At 45.5% G+C, this 18,048-nt stretch overlaps 1 pseudogene; it reads left to right on the top strand.

Moving 5' to 3' along the window:
- Positions 1 to 480: 480 nt before the first annotated feature.
- Positions 481 to 18,048, top strand: part of LOC141627284 (ATP-dependent zinc metalloprotease FTSH 2, chloroplastic-like) — a 53,379-nt pseudogene continuing 35,811 nt past the window's right edge.

The following is an 18,048-nucleotide window of genomic DNA, read 5'->3' as shown; positions in this document are numbered from 1 at the left end:
CCCGCGTCTTGCACTGCACGGTGGCGCTGCCACCCTAGCTCCCTGACGCCCTGCATCTCATACTTCTTTCTGGCCCATTGCCCCAGACCAGCCCAATATCCAGATTTTGGGCCTAACAGAGTTTTTGATGGCCAGCGAATTGATGTGCTGTAGCCTGTAAACCAACAATCAGAATCAAGTGTGTATGTTATTTTTTTAGCAACTTCAAACTTTTCTTATGTATTGAAGTTTATGGAATAAGAAAATGAATATGTGAGAGAGTAGCAAAAGGTGATGTGGTGTTTCGGTAGGAGGTTTTTATTTTTACATTTTTAAAGAGAGGCAAAATATACAATATGTTTTTAGTTTTTCAGTAGAATTTCTTTCATCTGTATCCTTTCGAAGCTTGTACATTTGTTGATCAACGAATTTTTTTGTTTTACTAACTTCCTCTCTTATCTCTATCTAGCGTTTGGCCTCTAATGTTAGCTTGTGTGCAGAATGGCTGCCTCATCCGCATGTCTAGTGGGATATGGTCCGTCAACCTCCAGCACCAAAACTGTTTTAAAGGACAAATTATTTCACGGCCATGCTTTGGCTACACGAGATCGCTCGATGCTGCTGAAGTCTCCTAAAGCCTATATTGTCAAGGCATCCTTGGACCAAGGACAAAATCAGGGAAGAAGAGACTTTTTTAAATTGTTGCTTAGAAATGTGGGACTTGCATCAACCTTAACAGATGGGAAAAATGCTTATGCTCACGAACAAGAAGTTTCGTCTTCCAGAATGTCTTACTCAAGGTTTCTGGAGTATCTTGACAAGGATAGAGTGAAGAGGGTAGATTTGTATGAAAATGGAACCATAGCAATTGTAGAGGCCATATCTCCTGAGCTTGGTAAGTGGTAACCGTGTTCAGCGAGTTCGGGTTCAAAACCAAGGTCTTAGCCAGGAGCTCTTTCAGAAGCTCAGGGAAAAGAACAGACTTTACAGCACATAATGCGCAAGAGGATTCTGGTTCAGTGTTGTTGAACTTGATAGGAAATATTGCTTTCCCGCTTCTCTTGATTGGGGGACTTTTTCTTCTCTAGACGCTCTTCTGGAGGAATGGGTGGTCTAGGTGGACCCGAGTTTCCCTTAGGTATAGGTCAGTTTAAGGCAAAGTTTCAGATGGAGCCTAATACCGGCATAACTTTTGATAATGTTGGGTGTCGATGAAGCAAAGCAGGATTTAGTGTAAGTAGTCGAATTCCTTAAAAAACCCAAAAGATTCACAGTTGTTGGAGCTCGCATTCCTAAAGGTGTTCTTCTTGTTGGTCCTCCAGGGACAGAAAAGACCCTGCTGGCAAAGGCTATATATTGCAGGGGAAGCGGGTGTACCCTTTTTCTCCATTTCGGGTTCAGAATTCGTTGAGATGATTGTTGGCGTGGGTGCTTCTCGAGTGCGTGATCTCTTTAAAAAGCCAAAGAAAATGCTCCATGCATTGTTTTTGTTGATGAAATTGATGTTGTAGGGAGACAAAGAGGTTGTTTTGGTAAATTTCTACCAAGTAGGGTTAAAGTGGTCTTAGTGCCTAATCAATATTACGATTTGTGTCTAATTGTATTTTGAATGTTATGCTAAGTTGAACGTAAACGCAAATAAAGGACACTAGGAATTTTGGTTACGCAGAAAACCTGATGTGGGAAACAACCGCGGGGGAAGACGGAATCGCACCAATATTTTCACTATAATTCGGTCGAGAATACAATGTGGAACGATGCTAGAACAATTATACTTTGGAGCCTAGGGTTCTTCGTGTGTATTCCTGAATGAATCTTAGGTCTTGCGTTTATGCCTATTATATAGTGAAGCTCCTGCACCTAGGGTTCCTTGCTTTCTCCCTCAGTATTCAGAATTTGGTAATAACTAGGATTTCCTTATTTTACCCGTGAATCCGCTAGCATCCTAGTCCAAGTCCAAGTCCTCCTTAGACGTTATCCTGCCTCTGCTTCCTGATTACTCTGCTTCCTGACCTGCTTCTTGACCTGCTTCTCTTGCTCGGCCCATATCCAGAATTTGGGCCTAACAGTTTGCCTCCAATTTTTCGCGAAAATCACCTTCTGATAGTTGAGCGGGAAATTACAATGTACCGTTGAATGACTTCCCGCATACTCTTTTCTAATCCTCTAATTTTCACATTTAAAACCCCAACCACTTCCCCTATTTAATCTCATCCGTCTCCCCTATCACTCTCTCTCCTTAATCATTTCATCTCCTCAAAACTCTCAAAAACCCTCGATTCTTCAAAACGTCTCCCCGTTTTTTCTTCGCCGTCAGCGCCGTCTTCCCCATCTCCCAGGTACTTTTATTCCTTCTTTTTCTTCAATTTATTATGGCCAAAACTCGCTTCGCCGCCACCTCGTCTGTCACCATCGATCTTGTCGAAGATGACGTCTTTCCTTCCCAAGGTATCCTTAAGAAACCCCATTTCTGTGACTCCACCCTAACCCAGAGCGATATTCCAAGAATCAAAGCTCTCCTAGGTCTAGGTGTTGATGTGGTGATTCACATCCCTAGCCCCGGTCAAAAAGTTGACGCCTCGCGTGAGGGGTGCATCTGTTTATATACATACCCTTTTGTGCTTGGTCTTAAGTTTTCTTTTCCTCCCATGATCCAAGAGTTTATTTATTTGAACTCCCTTCCCATGGCTCAAATTGCTCCATATGCATGGAGAATCCTCGTATCCACCGTCGCCCTGAACAATAGTCTGGGTGCTGAGATTGGGCTATCAGATCTGGCCCACAGGTTTGAGTGCCGGTCACTTGGGAATGGCCAATATACGTTTAGGGTCGTGGAGAAGACTGAACACTTCCTTCAGTCTGCGGCTAAAGGCAAAGACGACGGCTGGTATGTGGGTTTCTTTTATATCAAGCTTGATTCTATTCCCCTGCATGCTGATTACCTTTTCGAACGCTAGATCCAGACCAGGAGTAAGTACGCTTGTATGTCTCTTTTCCTGATTCTTTCTGTTACTTACCTTCCTTACCCTGTGTTTTTTGCAGAACTTAAGAATCCTGAGAAATCGGAGGACGAGGACACCTCTGTTGCCAAGCTCTTTTCCATCCCTAAAGAACAAAGGACGTTCCCTGCACTGCTCTCCGGCCTTGACAACTCTGCTGCTGAAGAAACCATGTCTTCTGGTGAGTGTTCGTTTTCTGACTCTTGCTTGCCCTAGCAGCTATTTACCCTGACACCTTACATCTGCCTTCGGGCGTTTTTATAGGAAGTACCCGCCCAACTGCCTCCGAGATCCTAATGCGCCAAGCGAGGTAGAGGGTTGCTGAGTCCACCCTATCTCCTGCTTCCTCGAAAGAAGGTCTGCAGCCAGACCTACTCCCGAGCCTATTGAGGTTACTCCCTTATCCCGTGCCCCTGGTTCTCTAACTCGTGCTGATGATCAGCTAATTCGTCTTCCTGCTGGCTTCGGGGAAGTAGAGCGCGTCAACTACTGGCCCTCATTGGAGCGGCTCCTGACACCAACTTGCACCCAGATTTTTGACGAGACTGACCCCCAAGAGATGACTTACCTGGATGCTGAACAATGCTTCATCGTAAGTCTACTCTTTGCTCTCTTTATCCCTTGCCTTTATTATTTCGACTTTCTCTTTGACTAACAGCCTCCTCATGTGCCCCAAGCTCTGTAATCTTCCCTCTACCTCTACAAGATGCTGAAAAGAGCCAAGACTGAATGCTTGGCGGCGGTGGGGAAGAACAAGGAACAACCAGCCACCTGTGCTAAACTCAGGGAGCATTTTTATGCGGCGAAGAGGGAGAATGAGGTGGCCAACGATCAGCTAGCCTGGACGTAGGAGGCTAATCGTGTTCTGACCACTGGGCTGACTAAGGTTGAGGCTCGTGCTGAAGAGATGGCTGAACTGGCCATGAACGTGGGAGCCTATACTGCCTTTGAAGGGAGGATTGAATGCATCCGAGCTTACACTGAGAGGAGGCACACTACCTGGAACCTGGAAGAGGAGCAGGCTGAATTTGCCCGTGCTTTCCCCAATGTTATGGACTTGAGCGCTTTGTGCCCCCCTGATGCTGAGGTTGCTGACCCTGAGCCCGAATTCCTTGCCATGGACATCTCTGGAACTATCTCTGAGGCAAATGATGTAGAGGAGATCCTGGCACAGGCGGCTGGTGGTGATGCTGTAGTGGCTTCTGGAGCTGATCAGGTACCTGCGTTAAAGGAGCAGACAAAGCATGGGGAGCAGGGTAAGAGTCAGGATGCTGCTGTTGAGAGGATTGACCTCTCTTAAAAATATTTATTCATATTTCTGGGGACTTGGCCCTGTGTGGTGCAAGTTTTGTAATTACACTTTTGAAACTCTTTTTATTTTGTTTTTATGTTTGCTTGCGCCTACTGGTGTGCAGGCTTGAAACTATTTTGGCACCTGTTATGGCTAACAGGTGTCCTTATTTTGAAATGGCTTAGGCCTGGTTCACAGGCCCCTTTTGCTTATACTCTGCATTGATCCATGATGTGCTTTCTTAGTTTGGGGCTTAGTTCCCACTTTTGATTTTTCTAGGAGGCTGCCGTGGTCCCAGGTACACATCCTCTGCCCCTGGTGGTAGATGCTTGATAAAATATCTTACCCATGACGCAAAATATTTTATCAATATGATAGCTAGTTAAAGCGTACCTCTCATTGTCCTTTTCTGGTTAATAGGAATGTTGCGTTCCCTATGATTCCAGCGTTTGTATTTTCGTGCATGCACCTATGTATATGGCCCCGGGATTCTAGTACCCACAACGTAACTACGCTTTTATCCGGGATTAACGTTGAGATGCAGGTGGTCTTTGTATCGTCGAGCCCTGCTATCTCCAGACCGTACGTCCTCCATGTGGCTGAACTTGCAGCGTCTCGTAGCCCATACGGCAGGGATTGCACCCTCAAAGTTTACCTTGCCTGACAAGCAACCAACGTTAGTACTCAAAGCCTTTCTTCCTAGAAGCATAAAATTTCCAAGCATCACAAATTACTTTGTGCTATCTCATGGTGTTCTAAGGCAACGACTGGATCAAGGAGGCCACAGCTTGCACTACTTGGTTTTTAAAACGACTCAATCTGTTAAAAAAAACGAGAAAAAACAAAAATAACTAAGAGTAAAAACCAAACCATAACCTAAAGCATATATTATCCCCGCCCCCTTTTTTTCTTTTCTTTTTTTTTGATTTTTTTTTTTTTTTTTTTTGCTTCATAGACTGTTGGAAGGTCCTCTGTACACTAAGGTTTCAGCACTTTGTCAGAGAAAGTACTGTTTCAGATGGCGAATGTTAAAAGGTTTGTGCAGGATCTGACCTTGCATGGTCATCAACCAGTATGCCCCATTATTCTTAACAATGCTTTCGACCTGATACAGTCCTTCCCATTTGTAAGCAAACTTGCATGCCTTGTGATTCTTGGTATTTTCAAACACCCTTCTGAGTACCAGGTCCCATACTGCTAGGGTCCTTATTTTGACATTCTTGTTATATGTTCTGGCTACGGATTGCTTGTATGATGCCATGCGTATGTAGGCACTTTCCCTTAGCTCGTCAACTGTGCCTAGGCTCCTGGCCATTTCGATCTGATTTTGCTCTACTGTCTGGCAACCATATCTGTGTGTTGGCACCAGAACTTCCAATAGAATTACAGCTTCTGCACCAAATACCAAGCTGAATGGCGTTTGTCCCGTTGCTATCTTTGGCGTCATCATGTCTGACCATAGTACTAGTGGTAACACGTCTGCCCACTTACCCCCTAGCTCCTCCAGCCGCTTCCTGAGGTTCTCCACAATGATCTTATTGCTGGATTCTGCTTGGCCGTTTGTCTGCGGGTACCGGGGAACAGACTTTCTCAGTGTTATGTTCCAACGTGAACAAAACCCTTCAGTGTTATCGGATATGAAATGGGATCCATTGTAGCATATGATTTCAGATGGTATCCCAAATCTGCTGATCATGTTACGTTTTATAAAAGAGATCACATGGGCCTCCTTTACTTCTGTCATTGCTTTAGCTTCAATCCACTTTGAGAAATAGTCGGTCATGACAAGCATATACACTCTGTTTCCTGGAGCCATGGGTAGTTTTCCTACTATGTTCATCCCCCACATCATAAATGGCCACGGGGAGATGATTGGATTTATTGGTTCTGTTGGTTGATGAATTGTTGGGGCTGCCTTTTGGCACGAATCACAACGTTTGGCGTGGTTCACAGCGTCTGCTCTCATAGTAGGCCAGAAATACCCCTGCCTTAAGACTTTATTAGATAGTCCCTCCAGCGTGATTCCCACATTCTCCGCTATGCACATCCTGCAGCACCGTGTTGGCTTATTCCTTACTCAGGCACCTGAGATAAGGTACCGCCAAAGATCTCCTAAAGAGCACGTTATCTATTAGCACGAATCTGAAAGCTTTGATTCTGAAACTCTGTGCTTCTTTCTTATCTTCTGGGAGTTTCCCGTCTTTCAGCCATTCTACATAAGGTTTTCTCCAATCTGAATCCACCTGTTGGTTTTCATCTGATACCAGGATTCCTGCTCCATTCACGTATTGCACGTGTGTTGCTTCCCCTGGTTTATTTTATTCTAACTCTTTCTGTATAGCTGGAGTTAACACATGAGTAATTGGTATATTAGAAAGTTCCATGGGATGGAAGGTGGCTCCCAACGTGGCTAAAGCGTCTGCCTCCACGTTTTGATCCCTTGGGACCTGAGTAATTTTGAAAGACCGGAACTTCAGCTTCTACTCTGTGGCTACCTTCAGGTAGGCTATCATTTTCGAATCACGCACCACGTATTCATTGTTCACAGGGTTCACCACAAGCAATGAGTAACTGTACACTCTCAGGTTCCTCGCCTTGAGCCCCTGCGCAATTTGCATCCCCAGTATAAGTGCCTCATACTCTGCTTCATTATTAGTTGCTTTGAATTCGCATCTGACTGCTTGTACCATCATATCGCCCTTTGGGGACCGGAGGACCAGACCTACTCCAGCTCCCCGAGCATTCGAGGCTCCATCTATGTATAGGGTCCAAGTCCCACTTTCCTGATCCCCTGGTAATGTTAACATCCCCTTTTCTGCCTCCACATGGGTAGCGGGAAAGAAATCTGAGACAAAATCTGCCAGGGCCTGGGACTTGATTGTCGTCCTAGGTTCAAATTGTAAATCATAGCCACTTAGGTGTACCGACCACTTGATCATTCTTCCAGATAATTCAGGTTTCCTCATGATCGTTTTCAATGGGTAATTAGTTACTACATGAATAGTATGAGATTCAAAATATGGGCGTAGTTTGTACGAAGCAGTGACCAGAGCTAATACTAGTTTCTTGAAATGCGTGTACCTGTTCTCTGCAGGAAGCAGAGACTTACTGATATAGTATACTGGATGCTGCATCCCCTCTTGCTCTTTGACCAGAACAGCACTTACAGCCGCTTCAGTAACCGACAGATACAGGAACAATGGCTCTCCCTGCTCTGGCTTGGCCAGCAGTGGTGGTGTGCTTAGGTAGCACTTGAGTTCTTTGAATGCTTTCTCGTGCTCTTCCGTCCACTCGAACTTCTGGCTCTTTCTCGGTATATCATAGAACAGCTTGCATCTATCCGAGGCTCATGAGATGAATCTACTTAATGCTGCCACCTTTCATGCTAACCGCTGCACGTCCTTTGGCCTCTATGGTGACTCCAACTGGAGGACTGCCTTGATCTGCTCCACACTGGCTTCAATTCCTCTCTGCGTTACCATGTATCCTAGGAACTTTCCGGAGGACACCCCAAACGAGCACTTGGATGGATTAAGCTTCATCTTATATTACCTTAATGTTTTGAAGGTATCTGATAGATGTTCCATCACTAGTAGAAAAACCTCCTATCGCGACGCTGTTATAACGGAGGTTCTAATAGAAACTGACAAAAAAAGTAGTAGTGAAACTTTTGGTGGCGGCTTTAATTAAGAACCGACGCGACTAAGAAACTATTTATGACGGTTTTTATTTATTGGGCTTTTGTGGTGGTTTAATTTACAACCGACATGAAAAGTGGTGTGGCGGTTTTATTTAAAAACCGTCATTATAAAGCTTTTGTGGCGGTCTTATTTTAAAACCAACGTGAAAAATGATGAGATGGTTTTATTTTTAAACCGCGGCTATAAATTATTTCTGGCGGTTTTATTTAAAACCGATGTCATTTAGTTCACCCAAAATTACGTTTAACACAACCCACCCCCTCACACTGCTCACCTTATGAGTAACTCTCCCAACAGTCCAACCTTTATCACTCTCTCAAGTCTCAACAACTCTCTCGATTGCCACTATTCCTCATAATCCTCAAAGCCGACAACCACGACGACGTTCATTCTCCACTAGCGTCGACCACTGATTGGTGGTGATCTTCCCTGGCGTCGCTCCTCCCAATTTTCAAAAGGTTTCTTTCTTCTCCATCCCTTTTTTTCAATTTCATTGCTGATTTCTTTACTGATTTGATTTTTTATCGTTAATGTTATTTTGTGCTTAACTATTTGAATGTGATCTGATGAAATTGTTGAATTTTAAGGGAAGTGTAACCCTAATTTGGATGAATTCGGGTTTTTATTTGGGGCCAACTGTTAGGGATAAAATTTACACTTTTAACACTCATGACGTGGCGGTCATCGATTGGAGGAAAACAATGGAGATGGACCGATGACGTGGCATAAAGGGAGCCGTGAGATCAAAAAGCAACAAACACAAATGGGCCAAGGAGAAAACACACGTACAAAAAGGGAAGAGGAATTGAGTCAACAACCAACCCCTATTCTTTAGGGAGTTGACCTGGTATTTAGCAACAGAAGCAGAGGCAGCTCCGCAAAACCCTAAGTCTGATTCTGGCTATTATATAAATGAGAAGGGAGTAACATTCAAGGGGCATTCGAAATTTATCTCAAGCAACGCATCATTCCTCAAAAATATCGTCTATACTTGGCAATAATTCACTAGCTAAAATAATAATTGTATTTCCTTACTTGCATATTAAACCTTCATTATAGTGCAAAGTTGGTGGCGGGATTCCGACTCCCCCCACAGTTGTTCCCACACCGGGTTTTCCGCGTCACCAAAAATCCTCCGTGTCATTCTTTCATTCGTCTTTATTTCGTTCGTTATCACCGTTGCATTCAAATTGTGATTGGCACTAGATTAATCACTATCACTCACATAATTAATTTCGTAACCGGTAAATTATTACCAAAACAATTTGGCGCCCACCGTGGGGGCATAGTGATCATTTTCTATAGCCAAATCTCGCAAAACCGAACCAGCCATCCCCATGTCTGGAACCAGCCAGAATCCTTCCAGCAGCCAGAGCATGTCAGCCCTGTCTTCTGGAGCAGGACCTACTTCTGCATCCACAGGATCAGTCAGTGCATCCTCAGCGTCCAGTAAGATAATCCCCGTCAGCATGTCGCCCAGAACCATACCTCCACCTCTGAAACCACCACAGATACCCAAAGCCACAGGCGCACCCAGCCAATCCAGATCCAACAGGGAAAGCAGCCCCAGCAGAGGTGAAGCTGCATCTAGAGGCCCGACCCAGGAGGGATCAGGCGCAGAAGTTCTTAGAAGCAGAGGATCTCCAGCGCTTGATCTGATGCAGGTGATGATTCATGCGATGGACACTCTGCGTCAGACCGTTGAGAATCTGAGGAAGGACAACCAGAACCTGATTGCTCATATCCTGACAGTAGTCCAGGCTAAGCCAACGTCAGCACCAGAGGCTCCGACCCGAACCAGCGGTGGTGGATCGAGTCGATCAATTCCATCAGAACTAGTCACCAGACTGGACCTTGTAGGAGTAGCACCCAGTGAACCAATTGAGCCCAGAGGATTGGGGTGCCTGTCATTTGACAACCTACCCAACCTGCAGCAGACATCAGGTAATTCTTTGTTTAATACCTCATCAGGATCTCACCTTCCGCCCTAGGGATGTCAGCGGGGCGGGTATAAGTGGGTACCGCCCCGCACCCGCCCCATTTGGGGCGAGGATGGGTAGAGTTTTGGCGGGTGGTGGGGCGGGTGTGGGTACGAAAATTGTACCCGCCATGGGTCCTGGGGCGGGGATGGATTTTGCATTTTACCCACCTAATACCCGTCTACCCACAAATCATTAAAAAAACTAGTAGGATTACCATAATTATATAAATCTTATATAGTTATAGTTAAGATATAATGTTAATAATAACTATTTTATAAAGTTTTTTACTAACTTACTTGGTGAAAAAATAAAATTATAAAGATAAATTCAAAAAAATGGAAATTAATAATGATTAAACAAAATTTTACGAAAAACTTTATCGAATAAAATTATCGTGTAGCGGGTTAATGGGTAAGCGGGGCGGGTACGGTTTTAAGTTTCCACCCGTTGGGGCGGGGATGGTTTTGGAAACTTGTACCCGCCATGGGTGGTGGGGCGGGGATGGGTACGAGTTTTTCTTGGTGGTTACAGGTACGGGGGAGCCTATATCCACTACCGCCCCTCCCCAATAACATCCCTATTCCGCCCTTTTCAGGTACCCCCGCACACCAGACATCAGGATGACAATCTGGACCTGTCATCAATACAGCAGCCCCATCCTGCAGCCAGTTCCCCGGTGGAGCCTGGATTGGAGGACTACAGCAGACACCAGGATGGCAGCATGGATCCATAATCAGTGCCACACCAGTGACCAGTCATCCAGCATCAGGCCAATTTTCTGGAGTGCCCTAGCTAGGAGGTACACCTGCTGGATCCTTCCAGCCTGTTTCTAACCCTCTTTCAAGAGCAGGTAACTCGCTGGAGCAGCAGTACCAGGAGCTGAGGGAGTTGATGTACAAGATACCAAGCGTATCCCAACTGTTAGAGAAAGCAGCCCGAGATAGCTACGCAGACTGACCTTTTGTGGACGACATAGCCCTTTTCGGTGTCCCTAAAGGATGTGTACCGCCAGCCATGACGCTCTACGACTGAACCACAGGCCCGCTCGGTAATATCAACAACTACAAGAAGAAAATGATGGTGATAACCGCAATTGGATCCTTAAAGGAGGCTTGTATGTGTAAAGCATTCGGGTCAACCTTGTCTGGAGCAGCTCTGCAGTGGTTCGTCGGCCTGCCCAAGAAGAGCATAGCCAACTTTGCCGACCTAGTCAATGCATTCAACCAACAATTTGCCAGCAGCAGAAAGCCGGAGAAGCAGACTAGTGACCTCTACCGGATAGTGCAAGGGTTTGAGGAGTCCACCCGTGATTACTTGAACAGGTTCAATAAAGAGAAGGTGGCTATCCCGAGATGTGATATAGAAACCGCTATACAAGCCTTCCGCCGAGGACTGCACCAGGATTCAGATCTTTACAAGGACCTGACGAAGCACCCTTGCACCACCTTTGAGGAAGTACAGTCAAAGGTAATTGTTGTCATAAGATTGAAGGATGACTCTGAACCCATCAGAGGCGTCTATGATTCAGATCCAGTTTCCAGAAAAGCTCCAGTAGAGAAGAGGAGCGAAAGGCCCAAACCCTACAGCAAGAGCGTGAACAAAGTTTTTGGAAGTTCTGAAGGAAAAAGCGAAGCAGATCTACCTCCGAAAGTAAGTGAATATGGTTTTACCACTAATCTTGCAGGATTATTTAAAGCCTTGAAGGAGCTAGATCGCAGAGTCAGATGGCCAAAACCTCCAGCAGAAGGATACTCCAGTAGTAGAAAGGACACAGGCAAGAAGTGTGAGTTCCACGGCAGCAACACCCATGACACCAACGAGTGCCATTCCCTCAGAAAGGAAGTCAAGTTCCATTATGATCAAGAAAACCTGGATCACCTCCTACCCAGAGGCACAACCAGAGTAAACTCAGCAGATCAGGTTCTGCCATCTCCTCCTCCTCAATGCACTAGAACTGTGAATGTCATTACAGGTGGATCAGAGCTGTGCGGACTAACATATTCAGCAGCAAAGAGGCACGCAACCAGAACTAAGGGAGACAGACCATAAAATTCCTGCAAGATCAACCGCCAGAATCTGCCATCAGTCACCTTTGACGAAACAGATGCAGGGTCTGCTCCAGAACAGCACCACGATGCTCTAATCATCACGCTCCCCATAGGAAACTGTGAGGTGAAAAAGATCTTGATGGATACCGGAAGCTCCGTCAACTTGATCATGCTAGAGAAACTCAAAGGCATGGGATTCACCGAGAAAGATCTAGCAAAGAAGGAGGTCCCCTTGGTTGGTTTCAGTGGCGAAACAAAGCATTCCCTAGGAGAAATCGTCATCCCAACCTATGCCGGAGGTGTAAACAAGCAGGTAAGGTGTCTTGTTATTGAAGGACCCTCTACTTACAATGTGATCCTTGGCATGCCCTGGATCCACGAGATGAAAGCAATTCCCTCAATGTACCACCAGTGTCTGAAGTTTCCAACGCCTTAGGGGTGCAAGAGATACGTGGAGACCAGAAAGAAGCTAAGGATTGCTATAAAGTAGCTCTGAAGTCGACAACCAGCTCGCATGTATAGCAATTACAGAGCCAGCGCATCCAGGATGAATACATTAAACCCCATCAGGTAGAACTAGACGAAGTCATCCTGGACGTGCTGCACCCAGAACGAACCGTGCTCATTGGATCTGAATGTACAGGTAACATTCGTGAAGAACTCATTCGGTTATTGAGAACTAACATGGATTGTTTAGCTTGGTCACATAATGATATGATAGGGATAGACCCAAGTGTGATAACCCACAAGCTAAGTGTGGATCCAAGCTATAAACCTGTGCAGCAGAAAAGAAGAAAGTTTGCTTCTGAAAGGAACCAGGTTATAAACCAGGAAGTAGATAACCTGGTTGCTGCAGGAAAGATTCGAGAGGTAAAATATCCAGAATGGTTGTCCAATGTGGTGGTGGTTCCGAAGAAGAATGGCAAGTGGAGGGGCTGCGTCGATTTCACGGATCTAAATAAAGCTTGTCCAAAAGATCCATTTCCACTACCACACATAGACGCCATGGTGGACGCTACTGCAGGTCACGAGATGCTGACATTTCTGGATGCCTGGAGTGGATATAACCAAAAAAAGATGCACCCCAGTGACCAGGAAAAGACGGCATTCAGGTCCGAGTGAGGTATCTACTGTTATAATGTTATGCCTTTTGGACTGAAAAATGCAGGATCTACCTATCAGAGGCTGGTAAACATGATGTTTATAGAGCAAATAGGCTAAACCATGGAAGTATACATAGACGATATGGTCGTCAAATCGAAGCAGGCTTCACAACATCACCAGCATCTGGCAGAAACTTTCAATACCCTCAGAAAATACCAAATGAAGCTGAATCCGACAGAGTGTACCTTTGGAGTATCCACTGGAAAATTTCTGGGGTACATGGTGACCCAGAGGGGGATAGAGGCCAGCACCAAGCAAATCAAAGCAATTCTGCAGCTGGAGTCACCACAAAAACCGAAAGATGTCCAGCGCCTGACTGGAAGAGTGGCAGCCCTAAACAGATTTATATCCAGATACTCGGATAGATGCAGGCTGTTTTATGATGTACTCAGAAAGAGCCAAAGATTCGAGTGGACGGAGTATCATGAGAAAGCATTTCAGGAGCTGAAACGTTATCTCAGCACCCCGCCACTCCTGTCAAATCCAGAACCAAGAGAACCACTATTCCTGTACCTGTCAGTCACAGAAGCACCAGTTAGTGCAGTACTAGTGCGAGAGCATGAAGGATCACAGCACCCAGTATACTACATCAGTAAGTCTCTGCTTCCAGCAAAGACCAGGTACACGTCACTAGAAAAACTTGTCCTCGCACTAGTTACAGCATCTTATAAATTGCGTCCTTACTTCGAATCTCATACAATTTCTGTGATAACTAACTATCCTCTTAAGACAATCATGAGAAAACCAGAATTGTCAGGGAGGATGGCTAAATGGTCCGTGCACCTGAGCGGTTATGATTTGAAATTTGAACCTCGTACGGCCATAAAGTCTCAGGCTCTAGCAGACTTTGTGTCTGACTTCTGCCCAGCTCTCCAGACCCAGGCAGAACAGGACATTTTGAATCTGGAAGAAGATAAAGGGGAACAAGTATGGGAATTACATGTGGACAGAGCCTTCAACGCAAGAGGAGCAGGAGTAGGATTGGTCCTCAAATCACCCCAGGGAGATCTCATAGTCCAGGCTGTACGATGTGAATTCAAGGCCACAAACAACGAAGCAGAGTACGAGGCATTAATCCTGGGTCTGAAGCTGGCTCTGGATCTGAAAATCAAACACCTCCAGGTTTGCAGTGATTCTAAACTTATAGTTAACCATGTAAATGATTGTTATGAAGCCAGGGATCCCAGGATGATGGCATACTGTAACACCCCACGTTCATTGAAGAGGTCTAGTGATAAGCTTAAATGACTAGTGCTTAAAGGGATTGAAAGTACTACTCATATCAACAAAGTGCATTTTCTTTTATGTTCATCCATGCGAAAGAACTTCAAAGTTAAGCGTGCTTGACTGAGAGTAGTCTTAGGATGGGTGACCTCCTGGGAAGCTTCCGGGATGCGCATGAGTGAGGACAAAATGTGATATAAAGGACCCGTGTTGATCTGTGGGCCATGTACACAGCCTGGTGAGCTATCATAAGTAACCGCTCCCGACCCGGTTTGGGCCGGGGTGTTACACATACCTAGACGAAGCACAAGAGTTGAAAATCATATTTGCCACGTTCAACATCAAGCAAATCCCCATGGACGAGAACCCAGAACAGACGCACTAGCCACCCGGGGGGCAACCTTCAAAGCAGGAGCCGTCTCCACAATACCAATCATCCACGTACTGGAGCTAGCAATACTAAAACCTGAGCAGGAAGCAGAAGTGCTGTGCAGCACCAGTAGTGAAGAAAATACTCCAGACTGGAGGAAACCATACCTGGACTGGCTGTAGAATGATATCCTGCCAGCAGATAAAAAGGAGGTAAGAAGCTTCAGAATGAGAGCGTCCAGATTCATACTAATTGATGGTGTCTTGTTCAGGAAATCTCTCACTGGACCCTACCTCAGATGGCTGGATCGGGAAGAGTCTCAGGCTGTTTTGCATGTCATCCACAGTGGAGAATGTGGAAACCATGCTGGGGGTAGGAGCCTGTCCAACAAAGACCTGAGGCAGGGATACTTCTAGCTCACGATGCGCAAAGATGCCATGGAATTCGCAAAGATATGTGACGCTTGTCAGAGGCACGCCCACGTTAGCCGCCAGCCAGCAGAGCCTCTACATCAGGTAATCTCACCATGGCCCTTCATGAAGTGGGGAATGGACATCGTGGGACCATTAACCAGAGCACCAGGAAATAAAATCTATATGCTCGCCATGACGGACTACTTCTCCAAGTGGATAGAAGCAGAATCATCCTCCCAGGTTACAGAAACCCAGGTGATATCTTTCATTAAATGCAATATCATATGCAGGTTTGGCATTCCATCTGAGATTATATGTGATAATGGGTCCCAATTCATTGGAAATAAGACAGAAGCTTTTTGTGCTAGGTGGAATATCTCGTTGCAGAAATCTACTCCTAGGAACTCCCAGTCCAACGGACAAGCCGAATCCAGCAATAATATTATCGTTGAAAACTTGAAAAAGAAGCTGGAGGAGATTGGGGGCAAATGGGCAGAAGAGCTACCTCTGGTTCTCTGGGCTGACAGAACCACACCCAAGGTTGCAACGGGTCAAACCCCCTTCAGCCTGGTGTTTGGAGCAGAAGCAGTCATTCCATCCGAATTTAGGGTCCCAACCCACAGATATGGATGCATAACAGAAGATCGGAATCAGGTGGAGATGGCAAGCAGTCTGGACACGATAGATGAACTCAGAACCAGTGCCCAAATCAGGATAGCTTCCTACCGACAGACTGTGGCCAGAAGCTATAACAAGAATGTAAAAGTAAGAACCCTGCAGGTAGGAGATCTGGTCCTGAGGAAAGTCTTCCAGAATACCAAAAACCAGCGAGCGGGAAAATTCGCCTACAACTGGGAGGGGCGTACCAAGTAGAAAGCACAGTTGGAAATGGAGCTTACCGACTCATGACTATGGAAGGACAATTGGTTCCCAGATCCTGGAATATCACACACTTGAAAAAGTATTTCACTTAAGTCACAAGCATGGTCAGCAACTGGGTACTCAGCCTACCAGATACAGCTCAGCCAGGTTCTAGATATTGCTTTAAATATTTCTCTGGCTCTGAATATTTCTCTGGTTCTGAAAACTTTGCAACAATTCTGAATTTGAACACCTTTTGATTCTGAAAATGTTCTGCATACATTCCAAGTTTGACATTTTTTAGTTCTGAAATTTTTCTAGCATATGTAGATTTTAACATTTTCTGGTTCTGAAATAACTCTACATGTATTTTAATTAAGATTCTAATTTTCAAGTTATAAAACCACTGTAAAAGTTTTAAGTAAAGAAATTCCTTTTTGTAAACTTTTTCAAATAAATAGCCAATTGAATAAAAATGCAAACTAATCTGGCAGGGTCTGTATTCACTACAGAAAGTGTGTGTCCGTGGCTAAGCACGTACAACCAGGACAATCGACCTCCCGCGATGCATTAGCATCCACGCAAGCCTGGCTTCTCCGAACGAGTGGGCGTACTAGACCCCTTAGCCAGCAATCAGACAGCGATGGCCAAACAAACGACGTGCATGCACAAATCAAAGCACCAGAAACGGTACGACACAAAGACATACCCAACAGAAAATACTTAAGTTCAAAAGCAAAATATGTCTGGCCCCATGACCAAACCAAAGTACACCAAACTGCTAAAATGTTACGCCCCGCAGGGTCAAAAACTAACTAAGCACAATAAAAGTTTTCAGATGCAGGAAAAGCTAATCTATATCAATATGATCCACAGCCTCAAAAGCAACTGCCTGGGTGTCAGGAGCAGGAGAAGTCACCTCTTCCTCAGCACCTGGATCATCAGCAGAAGCAACACCCGCTCCCACCATACCAGCTAGCAGATCCAGGTACAAACCATCAGGGAAATCAGCAGCGAGCTTCCCCTCTTCAGCTTCCAGGTCCGAAGTCGAATGCTCTCCACTCTAGAACGCCTTTATACACCTGATATTCGTCTCCAGAGCAGCATAGGTAAGAGCATTCACCAAAGTTTCACCACGCTCAGCATTTTTCTCTTTCAGCTCCTGCACCTCAGAAGCCAGGGAGACCTTCTCTTCCAAAATCTGAGAAACACGAGCCTCAGCATCAGAAGCACTTTTCTCAGCGTCGGAGGCGCGTTTCTCAGCATCAGCAGCAGACTTTCTGGCCTCGGCAGCATGTTCCTTAGCATCAGCAGCATTATTCTTAGCACCAGAGATCCGTTCTTCAGCATCAGAAATACTGCTTTGCAACTTCTGCTTCTGAGCAGCCTCCTCCAGCAGCAGACTCTGGGCCTTGTCTAGATCAGCTTGAATTTTGAATTTGCCCTCCTCGGCTGCCTTTGTCTACTTCAGGAGCTCCACCTTCTCAAATTCCAGGAGAGGAAATTTCCTCCTCAGGAATAAGGACATCTGGAAAGACTGCCATGCCAGGACAGAGTGTAAAAAAATAAAATAAAAAATAAAAAATAAAACAGAGAGAAAATATTTCGAGGCAGTCAGCGTGTGATTACCTCAAAAGAGTGCTCAGCTGCACGGTCCACCAAATCATGCAAGGCTCTTGTCCCCAATGCAGACTCGAGGGCAGGAAACAACAGTTGATCCATCAGGCCCAGGTTACGCGCAGATTTGGCCTTGCCAAAGTCATCTGGCAATGTAATGGCAACAACTCCAGCAGCAGGAGCAGATTTGGAAGTAGGAGTAGCCCCAGAAGCATGAACAGCTCCGGAAGCAGGAATAGCTGCGTATGTGCTCGATGAGAGTAAACAGGCGGAAGCAAGGGGGTGCTGGGGAATGTATGATCGCTGAAGGCATCACGGCACATACACATGAATTGGAGGCCTCACGGCTAGAGGAGTGGCTTCGATGGGAGTATGTTCTTTAGCCTGACCATCAGCAGC

Source organism: Silene latifolia, chromosome Y (genome assembly GCF_048544455.1).
Source record: "Silene latifolia isolate original U9 population chromosome Y, ASM4854445v1, whole genome shotgun sequence".
Taxonomy (NCBI): domain Eukaryota; kingdom Viridiplantae; phylum Streptophyta; class Magnoliopsida; order Caryophyllales; family Caryophyllaceae; genus Silene; species Silene latifolia.
The sequence above is the reverse complement of the archived record's forward strand: the minus strand, read 5'-3'. Positions and strand labels throughout refer to the sequence as shown.